General features: G+C 43.5%; 1 protein-coding gene across 2 annotated transcripts in view; it reads left to right on the forward strand.

Moving 5' to 3' along the window:
- The first annotated feature begins 230 nt into the window (after positions 1-230).
- elk3 (ETS transcription factor ELK3) overlaps positions 231-25,068 on the forward strand; it is a 101,122-nt gene continuing 76,284 nt past the window's right edge. The window contains exon 1 of one of the 2 annotated variants that reach the window (XM_043713295.2): positions 231-563. The gene's annotated coding sequence lies outside the window, so the exon portion shown is untranslated. The remainder of the gene's footprint in view (positions 564-25,068) is intronic. The other variant, XM_043713292.2, reaches the window with a different exon arrangement.

The raw sequence follows: 25,068 nt of genomic DNA on the forward strand, positions 1-25,068 counted from the left end.
GCCTGGAGACTGTTTTAGCTGATATTGTTGGCTGGTCCAGGTGCCCAAGGGGTTAAAGGAAACCTGGTAGAATTCAGCGAAGGCCGTCTGCCCGCTGAGAGGCACCAGGAGTCTCTTCCCAATCTGTGTGTATTCACACAGGGGGGTTGGAGTGTAGACAGAGCACGTTATACTGTCTGGCCCTTGTGTCAATCTGTAGTGAGAGAGGAACATCAGGCTGGCATTTAACTCATTTAACTCCTCCCTTGTGATGTTAGGCTTGAGTGGTAAAAGTACTGACGTCAAGTGGAGGTGGGAGTGCTGAGTGTGGACACAGGGCAGAGAGGAGGAGAAGGGGAAAGACTTGTTTACACAGACTGCAAAGAGCCTGGGGAATAATGCGGAAAGGAAGTAATCCGGAGCTCTTGTCTGACTGATCCAGCTTCCTGCTCAGCAGGATCCAGTTACAGCAGCGGAACATTTCAGACCCGTGTGAGCATGGAAAAAAGGAGCAGTTTGCATCGGTGATCGTATCGAAGGGGGCAACGGATCCACAGATAATAGCAAAGGGCTGCAAGTGTCGGGTATGTGAGCACTGACTGTTACCCCGGTCAAGCCTGTTACAATGGGGAGCAAGGGGCCGGATGGCCTGAATAAAGTTACAGCGGTGAGCAGGCTGACTGTCTGGGCGAGTGGCTCACTCTCTCTCAAAGTTTCGCCTGGGCCTGGAGAAGTAGAGATAGTGAGTGAGACGGAACAGCGACAGTTTTACTTTCCCCAACTGAGCCGAGTTACAAATGTAAAGGGGAGTCCCAGTGACAGTGTGAGGAGTGTCTGGGGCATGAGTCAGACACGGGCAGTGTGTGAATGCAGGGAAATGATGAATATTGTGAGGGGGGGGGGAGGTTTAAAGTGTTTGTGGGGTTGAGGGTTGTGTGAGGGGTTTCAGAGCTGTGTGTGTGTGGGTTGAAGGGGTATGTGGGTTTTTGAGAGGGGACGTGTGTGTGTGGGGTTGAGGGGGTGGGTGTGGGAGGGGGTTGAAGGGGTACGTGGATGTTGGACGTGTGTGTGGGTGGGGTTGAGGGTGTGTGTGTGGGAAGGGGTATGTGGGTGTTTGAGGGATGTGTGTGTGGTTGAGGGGGCATGTGCGTGAGGGTGTGGGGGTGTGTGTTTGGGAGTGTGTGGTGATTTGGAGGGTGAGTGTGTGGTGATTTGGGGGTGTGAGAGTGGGGGGCTTGGGGTTGGGGGTGTGAGAGTGGGGGGCTTGGGGTTGGGGGTGGGTGTGTGGTGGGCGGGTTTGGGGGTGGGTGTGTGTGTGGCAGTGTTTGGGGGTGAGTGTTTGGGGGGTGTGGGGTTCAGGATGTGTGTGTGTGTGGGGGGGGCAAGGGGTTCCCAGAGTGTGTGTGTGTGTGTGTATATATATATGTTGGGGCTGTTAGTGGGTTTGAGGGGCTGTGCAGGTTTGAAGGGGTGATGTGAGGTGGAGGTGGAGGTGGTGCGGAGCTGGTGGATGTGTGGGCTGGGATCAATGTGGGATGAGGGGTGGCTTCAGGGTTTACTGGGTGTGTGGAGTTGATGTGGTGCAGGGTTGAAGGTGATTCAGGGTGAGGGGAATTGCAGGCTGGGATGTCTGTGGGATGAGGGGTGGATACAGTGTGAGGGGAGACTGCTTTCTGCAGTACTCCTTGCCTGTCTAGAAACAGCAATGGCTTAATTGCTTTGAGCTTCCGGTTTAAAACTGGCAGCAAGTAACATACTGGGAGTGAGTCACTGGTGGAAACAAAGACTCTCTTGGTCTCCAAGTTGCAAGGGGCAGTGAGGTTAACTCTTTGCTTGCCAGCTTGTGTCTGCTGCCCAGGGGCAGTAGTTGGGATAGGATGGGGGTGGGGGAGAAGACGAGGTTTGTGGGTGAGTTTGATGAAGTTTAGAGTCTGTATGTAATGAAATGCTCTGCGCAGGATATGATTGGCATTCCCTGAATTTTCCATTTGCTGCAGCAGAAAGAGTGATTTAGTCATGATTTAGCAATGTCTGCACACATAGCACCTAAATCTCAATAAAGTCTTTCCGCTCTGCAAGACTGTACTGTTCTGTATGGTCGTTGGAGAATGTGTGTATACGAAAATAAATGATGCTGGGCTTCCCCCCAGGTCTCAGTTTATTATTTATGAAAGGTTGAGAGCTACCAGATCCAGACTGGGTTTGTATGGCCTGAAACTTGGAGGAAGCCATTCAGCCTGTCCAGCCTATTCCTGCAATTCTATCAAATACACAAATTATGTCCTGTCTATCCTTGATTACCTCTTACCCCTTGCTTAGGAAGAATCTGTCCACCTTTGCCTTAAAAATCTTGAAAGTCTCTGCTTCTACATCTTTCCATGAAGAGATTCCCAAAGGCTCACGGCTCCCAGTGGTGGAAAAAAAATCACAGAATTTTCATCCTAAATGGTGACCATTTATTTTTGAACAGTGACCTCTAGTTCCAAATTCTCCCATAAGATGAATCATCTTCTTCACATCAACTCTGCCAAGACCCCTCAGAATCTTCTAAGGTCCAATAAAGTCACTTCACTTTCCTAAATGCCAGCAGATCCAAGTCCAGTCTGTCCAGCCCTTTTACATAAGGCGACCTTCCCATTTCAAGTATTAGTTGAGTAAACTTTCTCTGACCCTCCAGGTCCCTCTACATTTTAGACGTCTACAATCTCTCACTAGTTAAATAATATAGTACTTTCTGCCAAAATGGAGACTCTTATATTTTCTCACATTATACTTCATTTGCCAGAATTTTGTCCACTCACTTAAACTACTTATGTCAATTTATACTGGCCTTATGTTCTCTTCACAGCTTACATTTTCACATATCTTTATATCATCACTATCAAAGCCCATTTAAGAGAGAGATGAGGAATTTTTTTTTCTCAGAGGATTGTTAGTCTTTGGGACTCCCTTCCTCAAAAGGCAATTGTGCAGAATCTTGAAAATATTTTTAAGACGAGATTAGATAGATTCTTGATGACCAAGGGGATGAAAGATTATCGGTGATGTGTAGGAACGTAGAGTTGAGGTTAAAATCAGATCAACCGTGATCTTATTGGTTGGCAGGGCAGACTTGAAGGGCCGAGTGGCCTACTCTAATTCCTTGTTCCTTTTTTGTATGTTTATAAACTTAGCAATCATACCTTTGGTCCCCTTTGTCCAAGTCATTCATATAAATTAATTCATTAATCAGGCCCTAGCACTGATCCTGTGGCAATCTTGATTACATTTAATTCTAGATCCACAACAATGTAGTTCACTCTTAATTGTCCATTGAAATGTGCCTGTGAGCCTCTTCGTTCAGGGGCAATTTGGGATGGGCAATAAAGACTGGCCTAGCCAGCGATGCCCACACCTCATGACAGAATAAACAGCACTTAATCAACTTGTTCATACATATTCTGACACATTATGCAAGACCAGTCTTACGCCAACCTTTAATTCTGAAGGGGTTCATGTGGCACAATGGTAGAGTTCCTACCTCTTGAGTCAGTCTGGGTTCAAGTCCCACTTGCTTCAGACGTGTCATAACAAGTTTACCATCATCTCCTTGCCACTGTACTTTATGCCCCGATTAATAAAGCTGAGGACATTGTATACTTCATTAACTGTGCTCTCCACCTGTCTGTCACCTTCAGTGATCTTTGCACGTATAGATGCATAAAATCACTGCACTGCCCATCAGTCTGCACCAACCCTCTGAAGAGTATCCCACCCAATCACACCCCACCCTATCTCCAAAACGCTGCTAATCCACCTCACCTGGACATCCCTGAACACTATGGACAATTTAGCATGGCCAATCCACCTAACCTGCACATCTTTGGACTGTGGGAGGAAACTGGAGCACCCGTAGGAAACCCATGCAGACACGGGGAGAATGTGGAAACTCCACCCAGACAGTCACCTAAGGCTGGAATTAGATTACATTACAGTGCGGAAACAGGCCCTTCGGCCCAACAAGTCCACACCGATCTGCCGAAGCGCAACCCATCCATACCCCTACATTTACCCCTATACCTAACACTACGGGCAATTTAGCATTGCCAATTCACCTGACCTGCACATCTTTGTACTGTGGGAGGAAACTGGAGCACCCGGAGGAAACCCACGCAGACACGGGGAGATATGTGCAAACTCCACACAGTCAGTCGCCTGAGGTGGGAATTGAACCCGGGTCTCTGGCGCTGTGAGGCAACAGTGCTAACCACTGTGCCACCGTGCCGCCCACTATTGATCATGGGTCCATGGAGCTATGAGGCAGCAGTGCCAACATGCAGGTTCCTATGCCTCCTTTAGAACTGTACCCTCATTTGTACTGACTTTACATTTTCTGCTGACCAAAGTGCATCATCTCACATTTCTTTGTTTTGAACTTCATCTGTCACCTATCCCCCCAACTCCACCAACTTGTCAATATCCTGTTAAACTTCCACACTTTACAATTTACAATTGTAAATTCACAGTTTACAATTCTTCCAAGTTTTGTGTCAGCTTTGAACTCTTGTCCCCTGCACACTCAGGTCAAGATCATCAATGTACACCAGAAAAAGCAAGTGTCCCAATGTCGATCCAATGTCAGCTACATCTAACATGTAGAAACTTATGGGTTAGGAATAGAAGTCTGCCACTCAGCTCCTCAAGCCTGTTCTACCATTCAATAATATTATTGATCTGATTGTGACCTCATCTTGGCTTTTCTGTCTACGCTTCACAACCCTTCAACCTCTTGCTTATTAAGAATCTATTCACCTCAGTCTTGTAAATCACCTCAAAAGGTAATGAAGACTTTGAACATTTTTAAGGTCTCATGAATTTTATGAGAAAACATAACCTAGGGTGGCACGGTTGCTGAGTGGTTAGCACTGCTGCCTCACAGTGACAAGGACCCGGTTCGATTCCAGCCTTGGGCAACGGTCTGTGTGGAGTTTACATGTTCTCCCCGTGTCTGTGTGGATTTTGTCCGGGTGCTCCGGTTTCCTCCCACAGTCCAGAGATGTGCAGGTTAGGTGAATTGGCCATGCTAAATTGTCCATAGTGTTCAGGGATGTGTAAGTTGGGTGCATTAGGTATGGGAAATGTAGAGTAATAGGGTAGGGGAATGGGACTGGGTGGGATACCCTTCGGAGGTTTGATATGGACTTGTTGGGCTGAATGGCCTGTTCTATGAGAATTCTGTGATTCTAAGGCAAAACTTATTTCTGTTTCAGTGAGCAGCATCTTACTTTGAAACTGTAGTCCTAGCTCTAGATTCTCCCACAGAAGAAAATTTCCTTTTCCCTACCTACCAACAAGTCATCTGTTACTCTACTAAACCCAGTGTCCATCCATTGTGGACCTCTAAACTGTTTCCAATGCGTTTACGATAACATGTGGGAGTAGAAATAGGCTATTCTGCCCATTGAATCTCATCCACCATTCAATGAAATCGTGGCTGATTTGATAATCCTCAACTCCTATGAGACCATTTATGTCCATCATTAAGTAAGGAACCCAGTTGTGGTCTATTACTGTCTTGTATAACTGATGCATAACCTCCCTACTTTTGTATTCAAACCCCTTTTGAATAAACAACAACATTCTTTTAGCTTTTTAAGTTACATGCTGGACCTTTTGTGGTTTATGCAGTAGGACACCGAACTTCCTCTGCATCTCACAGCTCTGCAATCCCTCAGTGCTTAGATACTGCAATTTTTCCTCCATCCTGCCAAAGTGGAGACTTTCACATTTGCCAACATTGTTCTTCATTTTCCAAAATTTTGTCCGCTACAAATTTGTCAATTTGTAGCCTCATTATATTCTCTTCACAGCTTACGTTTCTGTCTAACTTTGTGTCATCAGCAAATTTTAGTGGCTGTACCTTCACTCCCCTCGTCCAGGGTTTTATATAAATTGTAAATTGCTACCCCAACTTGTGCCTATCATTATACCTTGTCAAATCAAAAAAAGACCCATTTATTCCTATTCTCTGCTTTCTGTTAGCCAGCTAATCTTCTACCATGCCAATATGTTACTCCCAGCACCATGAGCTTTTATTTTCCGCAATAATCTTTGACATAGCATTTTATCAAATGTTTTCTGGAAATCCAAGTACAATACATCCACAGTTTCCATTCATCCAAAGCATATTTTGCTTCCTCGAAGAAGTTCAATACATTGTTTAAACATGATATTTTCTTTCACCAAATCATGTTGACTCTGCCTAGATTCCTTGAAGTGCCTTTTTTGAATACTTTTAATAACAACTTCTGGCATCTTCCCTATGACAGAAACTAACTGGCCTGTAGTTTTCTGCTTTTTCTGCCCTTTCTCACTTTTTGAACACATTTGCTATGTTCCAATCCAAAGAAACCTTCCCTGAATTGAGGGATATTCGCAAAATTAAAACCAGCATAAGAACTATGTCAGTTACCATGTCTTGTAAGACCCTGAGTTGAAGTCCACCAGGATCCGGGAATTGTCATCCACTAGCTCCAATAATTACTTAGTGCTGCTTCCCTGGTAATTTTCCTGACTTCCTTTCTCCCTTCCATTTCCTGATTTAAAGCTATTTGGTTTAATCCTTTATAGTGAAGATTTATCAATTCAGCCATTCACGTGTAGGACCGATGCTTACTTTGTTAACTCTTCTTCCTTTAAAAATCTATAGAAACTCTGTATGTTTTTATAATTCTGGCTAGCTTGATCTCAGTCTAAGTTTTGCTACCTTCTTAATCTTATCATCACAACATGAGCGATTTGGTACCTTTCTCAGTAGCTCATTGTCATTTCCATAGGCTGTTCTCTGATCTTTACCAATGAATTGGAGAGTATTTATTAAATACTAATAGGATTCTGCGGTTTGACAGGAGTGTGGGGCACAGGAGATGTGTTTTCATGATGAGCAACAAGTGTTAATTGCATACCGAAACTGAGCAGTATTAAGTTACTGGAATATTTAAGTTGGAAAGAAAGAGAGATTTTGCATTTATAATGTACCATTCTTGTCCTCATGATATTCCAAAGCGTCACCAAGCAAATGAAGTATGTTTGAGGTGTAGTCACTGTTATGTGGGAAACATGAATTGATGTACAGCAATTCAGAAGGGTTGTTGGATCTTGCAGTCTTTGCTCCTGAGTGGATCTCATCCCACTTGTTCAGCTTCCAGTCCCTGCAGTGCTGCTCACCTTGGGCAGGCTCAGCTGTTTGCCTCACGCACAATGTTACCAAACAGCTGGTCTCTCCACAAGACCTTTCCTGTTGTGTCCGTGCAGCCATGAGCTCCCAGAGAATCTGGGCTCCCAATTCAACATGCCCATGGGGACCCTGCAAAAGCAAACTCTTCCTTTCTGCATGGCAAGACTCCATAAGTTGCAATGGGATAATGACAAGACCATGTTTTTGAGAGAGAAATATATGCTGGGACACCATTAAAATAAATTGATATAATAAGTACTGTGCTTACTCAGGGAAGACAATCACAGTGCTCAGTAACCTGTTTAGTGATGCCTAGTTTGGGTTCCGCCAAGGCCACACTGCTTCTGACCTCATTACAGCCTTGGTTCAAACATGGACAAAATAGCTGAATTCCAAAGGGGAGGTGAGAGTGACAGCCCTTGACATCAACGTCCTATTCGACCGAGTCTAGCATTAAGGAGCCCCAGCAAAACTGGAGTCATAGGGAGTCGGGAGAAAGGTCTCCACTGGAGGGAGTCATACCTGGCACGTAGGAAGATGTTTATTGTTGTTGGCGGTCTGTCATCTCAACTGCAGGATATCATTGCAGGAGTTCCTCAGGATAGTGTACAAGACTCACCAATCTTAAGCTGCTTTATCAATGACTTTCCCTCCATCATAAGGTCCGAAGTGGTGGTGTTAGCTAATGACTGAACAATGTTTACACCATTCACAACTCCTCAGATACTAAAGTAGTCCATTCAGCAAGATCTGGAACAATATCCAGGTTTGGGCTGACAAGTAGCAAATGGCATTCATGCCAGACAGTCAACCATTGCCCACTGTCACTTCAAGGCTACTATCACTGAATTCCCCCCATCAGTGACTTTTTGGGGGTTACCATTGACCAGGAACTCCTGCAGCAAGTAACTCACCTTCTGACTTGCCAAAGCTGTCCACCATCTACAAGACACAAGTTCAGGACTGCATGGAATACTCTGCACTTATGTAGATGGGTGCAGCACCAACAACACTCAAGATGTTTGACACTATTCCAGGACAAAGCAGCCTATTTGATTGGCACCACAACACAAACAACCACTCCCTCCACCACCAACACTGAGTAGTATCAGTGTATACTATCTCCAAGATGCACTGCAGAAATTTACCAAAGCTCCTTCGACAGCACCTTACAAATCCATAATCACTTCCATCTACAAGACGAGGGAAGCAGATATGTAGGAATGTTACTTGAAAGTTCCCCTCTAAGCCACTTACCATCCTTACTTAAAAATATGTCGCTGTTCTGAAACGGTCACTAGAACTCCCTCCCTAAGGGTACTGTAGGTCAACCTGCAGCTCATGGACTGCAGCGGTTGAAAAAGACAGCTCACCACCATTTTTTCAAGGGCAACAAGGGATGATCAATAAATGCTAATCTAGCCAGCAACACCCACAAATGATGTTCTTGTGCAACTGAGATTTAGAGTGTAATTAGGTTTGGCTTTGTTTTTGCAGCCATTGGTGTTGTTAAATCATGATTTATCCCGTATTAGTTAACTCTGTGTTAAACATCACCCAGTGAGGCTCAGGAGCCCCACTCTGGTGTGGCAGTCTCTGCTGCATTTGCAGAGGAAGAGCACGATTCCGGTTCAGTGCAAGGGGGTTTGAAAAATGTCAGTATTGCTCTGATAGAGTCATTCCAAATAAACAACTGCTGAAATGCAAATTAACTAATCTGAACAAGAAATAGCTTGAGTGTTATTGAGGGATTTGATCATGGAAATTGAAAAAACATGAAATACTGCAATTTACTTTTCACACAATGATTGTCTGTCACTTTCCTCTGCAATGTTGTGAAGTATAATGAGAGGAAGTCCACAGTTAGACACTTTCACAGTTTATTGAGCTACTGAACATGCTACAATCTGCAGGAAGTGCCTTCAGGAAGCTACTACCTAAATCCTGTGAGTGACAAAAACATGCAAAGAAATCAAAAATTCGTAAACAATTGTGGGTCACAATGATTTTTTTTCCTTAGAAGAACATTTAGTTTTCAAAAATTATTTTATTAATCCTTTCCATTTAAAAAAATCTAAATTACAAAGGTAATTAGGGCAGCATAGCAATATAATTGAATAATTCAGTCCAAATGTATTCAATGGTTTAGCCAAATTTACAAGTATTGGTGGCACATATCCATATCTCTCTGGAATATTGTAAATCTTAAGTCTGTATGCATTCCTATCAACTTTTCTGATTATAAATACTTGTGTTACATATATGAAGGAAATTTCCTATGTCACATTGTGATTACATTTCCTGGAAATGGTGCTGCTGCAGTACTACTGAGTGCTGAGATTGGGCTGGTCTTCCTATGTGTAACATGAGAGAAGGTTAATTAATAATATTGGATGAGGCATTATTGATAACATGTTGATAATTCAGCAATGGTAAGCACACTTTACTAATGATTGTAAAAGTGGAAATATTGGAAGTATGGAGTTGAGGGATCTCTGGGTAAAACATTAATTTGATTTTGCACATTTCTTAAATGTTAAAACTATAACCTTGGGATTATATGGAGCAAAGTCTCACACCTGTTGGCAGACTGTGCAGTTTAGTCAAAAGAAATTGTCCATAATCCACAGACTAATCCAGTTCATTGTAGCAGAGTCTCTCAGAAATGATCAGCTGTTCACACACTTGTCTAAACTTCATTTACTATTACCCCCCTTGCCCCTCTTCTGCTCTGGTAGACTTCAGGAATCTATCACTTCATTCATCTCATAACAAAAGATGGTTAAGAGGAAACACAGATACCTAAAACATTGTATAGAAGGATGGAAGATTTGCACAACATAACATACTGTACAATTATATTGTGGGACCAGAACTGTTATATTTGTGACTTACTGGTGGTGTTGATTTTTATTTGACAACCCTCCTGTGAAGCACTTTAGTATATAGCTAAAGTGCCATTGGTGCTGTATAAATGTATGTTGTGGTTGTTGTTTTTGGACACTGGCTACATTGTGCCTCTGGGGTATGGGTATCACATCATAGCCAGTGATTCCAGTGTTTTACTCTGCCCTCTTGTGGCAGGAGGAAACTCTGCCAGCACATACAGCCACGCTAAATAAATATTTCAAAAAATGCTAAACAAATATTTCAAGAGCAGGACTTGTCCTCTGAAAATATTCAAAGTGACTGAGATCCAAACTATGAAATGTCCAGCAGGGACAGATCCAATATCCTCGCCAGTCTTTAGAATTCTGCTCAGTGCAAACGTGGATTCACTTCTATGACCCAACCTTTGTGCCTTCACACTGGCTGGAGGTGGGAGTTTGCTATAAGATTAACAGTTATTCTTGAATTAAAACTTAATGGATCAGAAAACAGGGGAAGTGCCCACTGCAGTCTGGTCGATCCTTGAAGATAGCAGATCCCACACTGTATGTTTAAGCCTGAAATAATATATATATATATTTACCAATAGACATACATAATTATAAAGAAACAGAAAAAGTGAGCAGTTACTGATGCTACAGACTCTTGAAAATAATCCGTTCACATGAGGGTAAAGTACTTTAGTGGGCGGCACTAAAGTACTTTAGTGCTGCCAAAGACCCATCAATCCCAAACATTTTAATATGCTAACCAACCTGCCATATGGAACTATATGGATTGTTTTCTGCAAGTCCAAATATACAACATCCATAGCATTATTACCATCATTCACTGCCTCTGTCACTTGGTCATAGTGCTGAATTAATTTGTCAGACATGACTTGCCCGTGACAAAGTCTTGTTGACTGTCTAGTATTAACTTACTTTTCCTCTGTGTATATTCACCTTATTTTCCCATATTATGGCATCCATTTGTTTTCCCATTATTAATATCAAGCGGCTGGCAACTTCTCTACCTGGAGAGCTGCCAGCATTTTTAGCACCTCTTAATCTATTGCTGTACTGCTCACTTGCTTTAACACACACATTTTCAACCAAGCCATTGTCACCATCTTCTAATTTGATAGACAGAAGCAAAATAATGATTTAGTAGTTCTGCTGTGCTCTTTGTTTCAGTGAGCAACTTACTCTGCTTGTTCCTTATGGGCCACACTCTATCATTCACTAATCGTTTACTATTAATATGTTTGAAGAATGTTTTCCTATTTGGTTTAGTGCAGCCTGCCATCCTTTCCTCCTGCTACCTCTTAGCCTTCCTTTTTCTTGCTTTAGCTTCCCCCCTGCATTTGAGATACTCTTCCTGATTTCTTTTGCTATTATTTTTTCAGAGGCATCATATGATTCCCTTTTCTTCCTTATTTTCTCAACAATATCCTTAATCATCCAGGGTATTCTAGGGATCCCCAATTTTATTTCTAATGGGTATGTACCTAGCTTGTGATCTATTCATCTCTGTTTTGAAATTCTCCTTATTTTTCATCCTCTGTTTTATCCACCAAAATGCATTTCCAATCAATCTGCTCCAGTTCAAATTTAGAGCCCTAAAATCTGCCCTTTTTGCTAACCAATCTACTATCCATGCTAAATATTTTACTCCCATGATCCTTTTTCATGTGTATTAATCTTTTGTGTGGTATCTTTATTGAATACAGTTTGTAAATCCAATTATGATACATTTACTTTTTAAAATTTGCGCGTGGAATGTGGGGATCGCTGGCTGACCAGCATTTATTGCCCATCCCTAGTTTCCCTTGTGAAGGTGGTGGTGAGCTGCATTCTTGAACCACTGCAATCTGTGTGCAGTAGGTTGACCCACAATGCCCTTCGGGAGGGAATTCTAGGATTTTGACTCGGTAACACTGAAGGACGTAACCTCAGTCATGTCCTTCTCCTTGGTGAATACCGTTACAAAGTACTCATTAAGGATCTCTCCCACTTCTTGTGGCTCCATACACAACTTCCCTGTTTTGTCCTTGAGTGGGCCTATTCTTTCCCTTGCTACCTTCTTCTAATAAAGCATAAAAAGCTTTGTGATTCTCCTTGACCCTATTTACGAAAGACATTTCATAGCCCTTTGAGACTTAAGTTCCCTCCTAATTTCTCTGTATTCCTCCAGGGCTTCGTTAGTTTGTAGCTATCCAGACCTATCGTATGCTTCCATTTTCCTTTTGACTATGCTTACAATTTTCCTTGTCATCCATGGTTCCTGAATCCTGCCATTCCTACCCTTTAGTTTTGCAGGGACATGCATGTCCTGCACTTTAATCAACTCTGTAAAAGCCTCCCACATGCCAGAAGTAGATTTGCCCTCAAATAACTGTTTCCAGTCCTGTCTAATTTGGATGTAATTGGCCCTTGCTTAATTAAGCACCCTCACCCAAGGGCCACTCTTGTCCTTGTCCATAACGACTCGAAATCTTAGAGTTATGGTCATTAAGCTCAAACTGCTCTCCTACTGAAACATCAATCACCTGTCCTGGCTTATTCCCTAATACCAAGTCTAGTATGGCCTCCTCTCTGGTTGGATTGTCAACATACTATCTCAAAAATGCCCTCCTGGGCACATCTAACAAATTGTTCTCCATCCGAGCCCCTGGCTCTAAGGGAGTTCCAGTCAATATGAGGAAAGTAGAAGTCACCCACCACAACTACCCTGTTTTTTTCACACCTTCTGACTACGTATCTGCTGCTTTGTCTCCTAAGGGCTGTTGGGAGGTCTATAGAAAACTCCCAACGTTGTGATTTCACCCTTTTCTATTCCTGAGCTCCACCCAATATGCCTCATTGCATGATCCCTCTGATATATCCTCCCTCAACGCAGCTGTGATGTGATCCTTAATCTGCAATGTAACCTCCCCCACCCCTTTTGGTTTCCCTTTCTGTCCCATCTAAAACAGTAATATGTGGAATGTTGAGCTGCCTGTCATGTCCCTCCTTTAACCATATCCTAGAGCTGAGGTGACTGCTCTCTGACAACCATGACCATCTTCCTTTATGTCAGGTATGATGCCAACCAGTGGAGAATTTGTCCCCTGATTCGCATTGATTCTTATTTTGCCATGACTCCTTAATGCCACACTTAGTTGAAAGTAGATTTGATGTCAAGGGCTGTCATTCTCACCTCCCCTCTGGACTTCAGCTGTTTTTCATGTTTGAACCAAAGCTGTAATGTGGTCAGGAACTGAGTGGCTCTGGCAGAACCCAAATTGGGTATCACTGGGCAGGTGCAGCTGGATAGCACTGTTGATGAGACTTTTGTCTACATAGTTAAAAATCACACAACACCAGGTTATAGTCCAACAGGTTTAATTGGAAGCACACTAGCTTTCGGAGTGACACTCCTTCATCAGGTGATCAAGGAGCGTCACTCCGAAAGCTGGTGTGCTTCCAATTAAACCTGTTGGACTATAACGTGGTGTTGTGTGATTTTTAACTTTGTACACCCCAGTCCAACACCGGCATCTCCGAATTTTGTCTATGTACTAATTATGTCCTCAAAAGACAAACAAATTTGTCAAATTGGGATTTCCTTTTTGTCAAACCACATTGACATTATCTGATCATGCCATGCTTTTCAAAGTTCATTGTTAAAGTTTCATTATAAAGATGGATGGTAACAACAAAAGCAAACACTTGCTCAATGATTGATTTCAGGCTATCTGGCTTATAATTGCCCATTTATTCTCTCCCTCTTTGTTTCCTACTATTTGTTTACTGTTATGCTTTTTAGTCTGATTACCATTCAATTGTACCAGTTCTCCTGTATGCCTATCTGATTGGCTTTAAGCTTAAGATTATTGTTTATGATTGAATAATGTCATTTTCAAAATGTGGACGTCAGTTATATTATGATCACTTTCCCAGTGAATCTATTTTTATGAACTTATCAGTTAACGTTGCCTCAATTCACAATACTATGTCTAAAATAGCTTTATCTCAAATTAGTTCCACAATGCATTGTTTGAGGAAACTGTCGTGGAAGCATCCTCATCTTTCAGACAGTCTTTGCCAATTTGATTGGTCCAGTCTAAGTGAAGATTAAAGTCACCCAAAATTAATACATTGCTTCTGTTATAAGAGCCAATATTTTTGTTTAAAACTCTATCTAGCATGATAATTACTTCTATGGGGATTGAAACTACTCACCCACATTTTCTGATCCTTGCTACTCCTAATCCCCACCCATACTGATTCTACTCCTTAATTTTCTGAGCTGAGATCCTTTCTTACTATCCCAAACTCTCTTTCCATTCTACCTATTGTTTGGAAATGTTTTCTACTCTGGAATATTTCCCATTTTGGTGACCTTGTAACTCTGTATAATGGCAATTGGATCTAAGCCATTTATCTTTCTTTTTGCCACTGGTCCATCTATCTTTTTTTTAACAATTAGATTAGATTACAGTGTGGAAACAGGCCCTTCGGCCCAACAAGTCCACACTGACCCGCCGAAGCGCAACCCACCCATACCCCTACATCTTCTTGCAAAGGCTTTGTGTATTCAGATAAAGTGCCTTCTATCGTTTTTTTAAACGACTGTTCCCTGAATAGATCTAACTCTCTGCCCCATCTGCCCTGGTGTCTTTACTAACATCAGTATACTTTTCTGTTATCTTAACTTTTATCTTTGGATTTCTAAAGCTCCTTTTGCCTGAACTCATCTTCCCTTATGTTAGTTTGAACCATTTTTCTCTACTGTTGACTGCTGGTGCACTGCTAGGTTTGTGGGTGGCACGGTGGCACAGTGGTTAGCACTGCTGCCTCACAGCGCCTGAGACCCGGGTTCAATTCCCGCCTCAGGCGACTGACTGTGTGGAGTTTGCACGTTCTCCCCGTGTCTGCGTGGGTTTCCTCCGGGTGCTCCGGTTTCCTCCCACAGTCCAAAGATGTGCAGGTCAGGTGAATTGGCCATGCTAAATTGCCCGTAGTGTTAGGTAAGGGGTAAGTGTAGGGGTATGGGTGGGTTGCGCTTCGGCGGGTCGGTGTGGACTTGTTGGGCCGAAGGGCCTGTTTCCACACTGTAATGTAATCTAATCTACACTATGTCCCTTACTATCACATTCTGGTTATCTATACCCACGTCATTACCATTATAGCTTTTCAGTATCTATTCTCTGCAATACTTAGTTTGAAACCCTCACTACAGCCCTCATTATACTACTCCTCAGAGCATTGCATCTAGCACAGTTTAGGTACAGTTCCACTGGTACTGGTGCCTGTGCCCCATGAATTGACACCTATTTTTCCCACACTAACCTTTGAAGAATACATTTGATTCTAGTTAAAAATCACACAACACCAGGTTATAGTCCAACAGGTTTAATTGGAAGCACACTAGCTTTCAGAGCGACGCTCCTTCATCAGGTGATAGTGGAGGACTCAATCCTAACACAGAATTTATAGCAAAAATTTACAGTGTGATGTAACTGAAATTATACATTGAAAAAATTGATTGTCTGTTAAGCCTTTCATCTGTTAGAATACAGTGATAGTTTCACTTCTTTCATGTGTAAATCACAAAACCTTTTTTTTTAAAAAGGTTGCATTCTCGGGTTAGCTGTTAACAATGGTGATAGCTAGACAATATGTTGAAGGTAAAAACAATGACTGCAGATGCTGGAAACCAGATTTTGGATAGTGGTGCTGGAAGAGCACAGCAGTTCAGGCAGCATCCAAGGAGCAGCGAAATCGACGTGGGCTTTTGCATGCAGTTTTTGAGCAAAGTACAATTTAACCCTGAAAGTACAAATTCACCCCACAAAATATGTGTGCATGTGGGTCTTTGTGTGTCTATCTGGGTTGGGGGTTGAGAGAGAGTGTGTGTGTGTGTATATATAGAGGAGTATCTGTGTGTATATGTATAGTGCAATGGTGGTCACCTGTAATGTGACATGCACCCAAGGTCCCGGTTGAGGCCCTCCCTATTGGTACCAAACTTAGCTATCAGCCTCTGGTCGGCCACTTTTCTCTGCTGCCTGTCCCGAAGTCCACCTTGGAGGATGGTCACCCGAAGGTCTGAGGCTGAATGTCCTGGACCACTGAAGTGTTCCCCAACTGTCTGTTGATTGTTGTGCGGTGCCCATTCATCCGTTGTCGTAGCCTTTGCTCGGTTTCCCCAATGTACCATGCCTACGGCGATGTACAGGGGATCTCCAGCTTCTGTCGCGACACTACGGATTTCTTACAGAAACTCAGCACCCATGGACCAGTCGAACCGGGAACATTCCTCGTCACAATGGACGTTTCAGCACTCTACACCAGCATCCCCCACAACGATGGCATCGTGGCAACACCCTCAGTACTCAACACACCAACAACTGCCAATCTCCAAACACCATCCTACAACTCATCTGCTTTATCCTTGATCACGCCTTCACCTTTGACAACCAGTTCTTTATCCAGACACACGGAACAGCCATGGGGACCAAATCTGCACCGCAATATGCCAACATTTTTGTGCCCAGGTTCAAACAAGACTTCTTCTCTATGCAGGATCTCCAACCAACATTGTACACCAGGTACATTGACGACATTTTTTTCTTCTGGACCCATGGCGAGGAGTCACTGATAAAACTACGCAGTGACATCAACAAGTTTCATCCCACCATCAAACTCACCATGGACTACTCTCGACTATCTGTCTCATTCTTGGACACATGCGTCTCCATCAAGGATGGATACCTCAGCACCACACTCTACCGCAAACCCACAGACAACCCACAATGCTACACTTCTCCAGCTTCCACCCAAAACATATTAAAACAGCCATCCCCTATGGACAAGCCCTACGCATACACCGGATCTGCTCAGATGAGGAGGAATGTGATGGACACCTGGAAGTACTCAAGGATGTCCTCAAGAATGGGATACAATGCTCAACTCATTGACCGCTAGTTCCGACGTGCCACAGCAAGGAACCGTAGTTACCTCCTCAGGAGACAGACATGTGCTGCAACCGACAGGGTACCCTTCATTGTTCAGTATTTCCCAGGAGCTGAAAAATTACACCATGTTCTTCGTGACCTGCAACACATTATCAATGAGGATGAGCACCTCACCAAGACCTTCCCCACACTTCCACTACTTGCCTTTAAACAACCGCCAAACTTCAAACAGATTGTTGTTCGTAGCAAGCTGCCCGGCTCTCAGGACAACTCCATACAACCCTGTCACGGTAGATGCTGCAAGACATGTCAGAGTGTGGACCTAGATACCACCATTACGCATGGGGACACCTCCCACCTTGTACATGACTCAGCCTCTTATCTATCTTATATGTTGCAGGCAAGGATGCCCGGAGGCATGATACATTGGGGAAACCGAGCAAAGGCTACGACAACGGATGAATGGGCACCGCACAACAATCAACAGACAGGAGGGTTCCCTCCCAGTTGGGGAACACTTCAGTGGTCCAGGACATTCAGCCTCGGACCTTCGGGTGGCCATCCTCCAAGGTGGACTTCGGGACAGGCAGCAGAGGAAAGTGGCCGAGCAGAGGCTGATAGCTAAGTTCGGTAGCCATAGGGAGGGCCTCAACCGGGACCTTGGGTTCATGTCACATTACAGGTGACCACCATTGCACTATACACACACACACACACTCTCACATGCACCCCCTCACAGACTTAAGACACTCTGCACTCACTACACACACACATACGCTTTCTCACACTCACAACTCCCAAACCAGATAGACACACAGACAAAGACCCACATGCACATATATTTTGTGGGGTGAATTTGTACTTGCAGGGTTACATTGTACTTTGCTCAAAAACTGCATGCATTCGTGTAGAACTCTGAGCTCAAAAACTGCATGAATTTATGTAAAACTCGATTATCTCACTTTTTAGATTAGAATCAATCTAAACATCATGGCATAGACAGAACACAGGGGGCCAACACCTTCAACATATTGTCTAGCCAACACCATTGTTAACAGTTAACCCGAGAATGCAACTTTTTAAAAAAAAGGTTTTGTGATTTACACATGAAAGAAGTGAAACTATCACTGTATTCTAACAGATGAAAGGCTTAATTGACAATCAATTTTTCAATGTATAATTTCAGTTACATCACACTAAATTTTTTGCTATAAATTCTGTGTTAGGATTGAACCCTCCACTATCACCTGATGAAGGAGCGTCACTCTGTAAGCTAGTGTGCTTCCAATTAAACCTGTAGGACTATAACCTGGTGTTGTGTGATGTTTAACTTTGTACACCCCAGTCCAACACCGGCATCTCCAAATTTTGATTCTAGTGGTATTTGCCAATTTATTAATAGCTCAGATAGTAATCCAAGAATATTATCACTGTTCTGCTTTTTAATCTGCCCCTAGCAACAGATATTCCTTCAGCAGGACTTCCTTGTTAATCCTACCAATGCCATTGATATCCACGTGGACCATGAAGTCAGATCCTTTCACTCCTCCATGTTTCTCCACAGCAAGATGTCCTCAACTCTGGCACTGGGCAGACAACACGATTTTCAGGCCTTGTGCTCTCAGCTGCAGAGAGTAGGATTTATCCCAATAATGACATTGCCATGATACAACCACATTTCATATTATTCATCCCACTTGAATGACTTCCTGTACCATGGTCGGTTTTCTTATTCTCTCTGCAGTCCCTACTCTTGTCCACACAGGCCGCAAAACCTCAACTTCTTAAGACAGTTGAAAAGGCCAAGGTTCCACCATCATTACCTTCTGGATTCCCATAGCCCACGTTAATCGCTGTCACACCCTCTTGTTCCTGACCACAGTTCAATTTAGAAGTACCTAACCTGATACATGTGACTAGCTCCTGCAACTAAGTGTCCAGACAACATTTCCCTTCTCTGAAGCTTAGATTCCAGCTTATCAACTCTGAGCTGAAATTGTCCAGGCCGAAGATATTTAATGTCGACATGGTTGTCACGGATCACAATGGTGTCCAGCAGTGCCCACCTGCTACAATTGCAACACATCACCTACCCTGGGACTAGATTGGGTTGGGATATCTGGTTGACATGGACAGATTGGACCACAAGGTCGGTTTCCATGCTGTACATCTCGATGACTCTAATCAGATTCAAGTTTAGACATATTATAGGAACATAAGAAAAGAAGCAGAGTCGGCCATTTAGCCCTTCAAGCTTTCCCTGGCATCCAATAAAATCATGGCTGATCTGCCACAGGCCTGGACTCCTTTCTCATGCCAGCTCAACTACCTGATATTTCAATAATCTACTGGTGTTCCTCTTTAAACATATTCCATGATTTCCCCCTCTATAACTCTCTGGGATAGGGAACGCCAGGCATTCGATCCCCTCGGGGAGAAGAAATTCCTTCACAGCAGTTTTAGAAGAGTGTTATTCTGTAACTATGTTCCTGAGATGGCGATCCTCCCACTAATGGAACCATCTTCTCAATATCGACCCTGTCAAGCCCCCTCAGAATCTTGTACGTTTCAATAAGATCAGTCCTCATTCTTCTAAACTCTCACGAATAAACACCCAATTTGTTTAGCTCTTTTTGATTAATCAACCCTTTCATCCCAGGAATTTAGTTGAGTGAATAATCTCTTCTGAACCACTTCCAATGCCAGTACATTTTTAAAATTTAAATACAGGGACAAAAACTGTGTACAGTTACTTCAGGTGAAGCCTCACCAATACCCTATAAATTTGTAACAGGACTTTGCTATTTCTAAATACCAATCCTCTCTAAAAAGTCAAAATTCCATTACTTTCTTAATTACATGCTACACCTACATGCTAACTTCGTTTATTCTTTGCTGTTTTTTGGAGTCTCTCTCTCTATTTAAATAATGATATAAGTGACTGAACAATTTAATGTATAAATTTAATGCAATAGGTATATCTCCCCATTATCAGTTTAAACTCTTGCCAGGTTTAGAGGGTTAAACTTTCAAACTTGCCTACTTGTTGTTCAAATTTTACTGACCTTGAGCTTTCACCAGTTCCTGGAGACTGAATGAAAGCACAGGAGATGATGCCTCCTTTCCCCAATTTAGCCTTTGTTCATCCATTGGATGATGACTTGAATAGAAATGACATGCAGGGTGTGTAGGGGCTAAACGAGAAAGCTGTACTAAAAAGGTCATAATCTCCAGATTATTACCTGAGCCACAAGCAAATTGGCGTAGGGTCAACAAGATTAAAGAGGTAAACATATGGCTCATAGATTGATGTGGGAGAATTTATAGCGATTGGCACCAGTACTGGGGAAAGAGGGAACTGTTTCAATGGGATGGACTCCATATGTATCATGCTGGGACCAGAATCCTGGTGAATTGTAATAACCAGGGCTGTGGAAAAGACTTTAAATTAAATAGTGAGAGGATTGGGGAGGAGCAGTTGCATGGACAGTTATGGAAAAATTTAAAGGTGGAAAGTGGGCAGGGTCAGCAGAGATTATTAAAACGTTTCCAGAACAGGTAATAGGACAGAGAATATGGAAAGAATCAGCAATCTAGGTCCAGGCACAGCAGATAAAAGGACAGTTATGAAAAGGGGGGGGGGCAGTCAATGCAGGATTGAAGGTGTTGTACTTAGATGCACGCAGTATATGAAACAAAGTAAACGACCTTGCAGCGCAGCTTGAAATTGGCTGGTATGTGAGTATCACAGATTTGTAGCTGCAAGGTGATCCAAGAATAGGCATCCTAACGAGAGGGCAGGCAGATAGACCGGTTTGGGGGTGGGGGGGGGGGGGGGGGGGGGGCGGTTTGCCTTGTTAATGAGAAATTTAATTAAATTAGATGTTAAGCAAGATGTTAAGCAATATAGAGTTGGAGGGTGTAGAATTTGTGCAGGTAGATTTGAGGAATCGAAAAGGGGAAAAGGACACTGATGGGAATTATATACAGGCCTCCTATCAGTGGTCAGGACACATAAATTGAGAGTAGAAGAGGCATATGTCAAGAAAAAGCACAAAAATCAGGTTGAGAACGAATATTAAGAAAAGGAATTCCTGGAATATCTACGTGATGATGTTTTGGAACAGCTTGTGGTACAGCTCACAAGGGACAGGCAATTCTGGGTTTGGTAGTATGGTGTCATGAGACGGACTTGATTACAGACCTTAAGGTCAAGGAACCGTTAGGGGGCAGTGACTGTAATATGATAGAATTCACCCTGTAGTTTGAGAGGGAGAAGCTGGAATCTGTTGCTCCCGATGCAGTCTCCTCTACATTGGGGAGACTGGATGCCTCCTAGCAGAGCGCTTTAGGGAACATCTCTGGGACATCCGCACCAATCAACCACACCGCCCTGTGGCCCAGCATTTCAACTCCCCCTCCCACTCAGCCGAGGACATGGAGGTCCTTGGCCTCCTTCACCACCTCCCCCTCACCACCCGATGCCTGGAGGAAGAACGCCTCATCTTCCACCTCGGAACACTTCAACCCCAGGGCATCAATGTGGACTTCACCAGTTTCCTCAATTCCCCTTCCCCCACCACACCCCAGCTCCAACCTTCCAGCTCAGCACTGTCCCCATGACTTGTCCTACCTGCCTATCTTCCTTCCCACCTATCCACTTGTGGTGTAAAATTATGTCCCAATACATGTGTGAATCATTATGCAACACATGTATTGGGCCAAGCAGTGGAATGTGGTGAAAGGGTTAAAATTGTGTCCCAATACATGTGTGAATCTAACCGAAAATGGAAGGTGTCGCTTAGTCCCGTGTGAATCTTGTTATACACCTTCCCGTGTGAATCTTCTTATCTGTATGTAACCAGAATGGAATGTGTTTTTTAGCCTTGCTCTGCTGTTCACATGAATGTTTATATCTGGAAAAGGGTATATCAGCTGGAGAAGTCTCCAGTTCGGTAGAGTCTGCTCCGGGGTTACGTTTAACCGCCGAGCGTGGGTTGTTGGCAACCGCTCTACAAGAACTGACGGCTCCCAGTTTTGGTAACATGTAGAGTGAGTATAAGCCAGACCCGTTGTAAGTACGAGACTGGTTGTGGGGACACTGCGGGGAATAAAACACTTATATTCTAGCAGACTCGCCTCTTGGCTGTTTGTTCTGTGTCAGACTACTTTCCTGCGAGCCTGGTCCTTGACCTTGAGAATTTTTAAAACACCACTCCACCCTCCACCCTCCTCTCTGACTTATCACCTTCATCCCCACCGCCATTCATCTATTGTACTCTATGCTACTTTCTCCCCACCCCCACCCTCCTCTCATTTATCTCTCCACCCTGCAGACACTCTGCCTCTATTCCTGATGAAGGGCTTTTGCCCGAAATGTCGTTTTTCCTGCTCCTCGGATGCTGCCTGAACTGCTGTGCTTTTCCAGCACCACTCTAATCTAGAATCTGTTTTCCAGCATCTGCGGCCCTTGTTTTTACCTAATCATATGTAACAGCATTACAATTGAATAAAGACACGAGGGAGGAGCTGGCCAGAGTTGATTGGGAGGCAAGTCTAATGGGGAAGACAGTGGAGCAGCAATGGCAGGGGTTTCTGGGGATAAATCCAGAGAGACAGTGGCCTTGTGGTTTTATTGCTGGACTGTTAATTCTGGAGACCCAGGTATTGTTTCGGGGACCTGGGTTCAAATGGCAGATAGTGGAATTTGAATTCATTGAAAATCTGGAATTAAGAATCTAATGCTGACAAAGGAACCGTTGTCAATTGTCGGAAAAAGCCATCTGGTTCACTAATATCCTTTAAGGAAGGAAACTGCCATCCCTACCTGGTCTGGCTTACATGTGACTCCAGGTTCCCAGTAATGTGGTTGACTCATAACTGCCCTCTGGGCAATAAGGGATGGACAATAAATGCTAACCCAGCCAGTGTCACCCTCATCCTGTGAATGAATAACAAAAACAATCTGGAGGCACAATAGAAATTCATCCCAAGGAAGAAGAAATGTACTGAGGGGAGGATAAGGCAACCGTGGCCGACGAGGAGTCAGGGCCAGCGTAAAAGTGAAAGAAAAAGCAGACAATGTGGTGAAGGTTAGTGGGAAGCTAGAGGATTGGGAAGCCTTTAAACAGCAGCAGAGGACAGCTTAAAATTAAGATAATCAAGGTGGAAAAGATGAAATATGAGAGTCGGCCCGCTAGTCATATAGAAGAAGATTACAAGGGTTTTTTTTAGATACCTAAAAGGTAAAAGAGAGATAAGTGGATATTGGACTTCTGGAAAATAAGGGTGGAGTAGTAGTATTGAGAAATAAATAAGTAGTGGAGGAACTGAATAGGAACTTAGCATCAATTTCACATTGAAAGACACGTGAGTAGGATACCAGAATTTTGAGAGTCAGGGGCAGAGGTGCATGTGGTAGCACAAAGGAGAAGGTGCTGGCGAAGCTGACAGGTCTGATGGTGGATGAATCACCTGAGCTGGAGGGACTACCTCATAGAGATCTGAAGCAGAGAGCTGAGAAAATTGTAGAAGTGGTGATCTTTCAGGAATCACTAGTCATGGAGGGTGCCAGAGGACTGGAAAATGACTAATGTAACACCCCTGTTTAAGAAGGGACAGAGGCAGAAGGCAGGAAATTGTTGGCTAGTTAACCTGACCTCGGTTGTTGGTAAGATTTTAGGGTCAATTTTTAAGGTTGAGATTGCGGGGTACTTAGAAGTGTATTGTAGAATAAGACTGAGTCGGCACAGCTTCTTCATCCAGGAGAAATCATGCCTTACAAATCTGTGAGAATTCTTTGAGGAGAAAATTAGCAAGTTTAGACAAAGGTGAGCCAGTGGACTTGATATATTTGGATTTCCAAAAGGCTTCTGACAGGGTGTTGCACAGGAGGCTGCTAGATAAGATAAGAGCCCATGGTGTTAGAGGCAAGGTACTGGCATAGATAGAGGATTGGCTCTCTGGCAGAAGGCAAAGAGTGGGAATAAAGGGGACTTTTTCAGGATGGCAATTGGTGAATAATGGAGTTCTGCAGAAGTTAGTGTTGGGACCACAATGTTCATGTTATACATTAACGATCTGAATTAAAGAACTGGCATTGCCCAAAAAGAGGGCATTGTTGTTAAGCTTCCAGAAGACTCAAAGATAGTGGAGGGAGGGGTAGAAGTGGGGAGGCTGCAGAAAGACTTGGGTAGGATAGGAGAGTGGGCAAAGAGAGTGGATGGAGAAAGTGTGAGGTTATGTACTTTGGTAGGAAGAATAGAGGTGTGAAGTATTTTCTAAATGGGAAAAAGTTTTGGAAATCTGAAACACAAAGGGACCAAGAGTCATTGTTCAGGATTCTCTTTGGGTTAATATACAGGTTCATTAGTCTGTTAGGAAGGCAAATGCAATGTCACCATTCATTTCAAGAGGGCTAGAATACAAGAGCAGCGATGTATTGCTGAAGATGTGTAAGGTTCTGGCCAGACCAGATTTGGAATATTGTGAGCAGTTTTAGGCCTCATATCTAAGGAAGGAAGTGCTGGCATTGGAGGGGGTTCAGAGGAGGTTGACCAGAATGATTCCAGGGATAAAAGGCTTGGCTTATGAGGAGTAGGTGAGGACTCTAGGTCTGTAGTCAGTGGAGTTTAGAAGGATGAGGGGGGATCTGATTGAAACTTACAGAATGCTGAGAGGCCTGGATAGAGTGGATGTGGAGAAAATGTTTCCATTAGTAGGAAAGACTAGGACCTGAGGGCACAGCCTGAGGGTGACCCTTTAGAAGTGGGATAAGGAGGAATTTCTTCAGCCAGAGAGAGGCGACCCTGTGGAACAATGCCACAGACGGCTGTGGAAGCCAAGTTATTGAGTATATATGAGACAGAGATAGATAGATTCTTGATTGCTAAGGAGTTCAAAGTATTGTGGGGAGAAGGAAGGAGAACGAGGTTGAGAAGCATGTCAGCCATGATTGAATGGTGGACCAGACTTGATGGGTTGAATGACCTAATTATGCAGTTATATCTTATAGTCGTATGGATTGGCACTAGACACTAGG

This window comes from Chiloscyllium plagiosum, unplaced genomic scaffold (assembly GCF_037043375.1).
Source record: "Chiloscyllium plagiosum isolate Xiang-an unplaced genomic scaffold, Cpla_swu_hap1 HiC_scaffold_23, whole genome shotgun sequence".
Lineage (NCBI taxonomy): Eukaryota > Metazoa > Chordata > Chondrichthyes > Orectolobiformes > Hemiscylliidae > Chiloscyllium > Chiloscyllium plagiosum.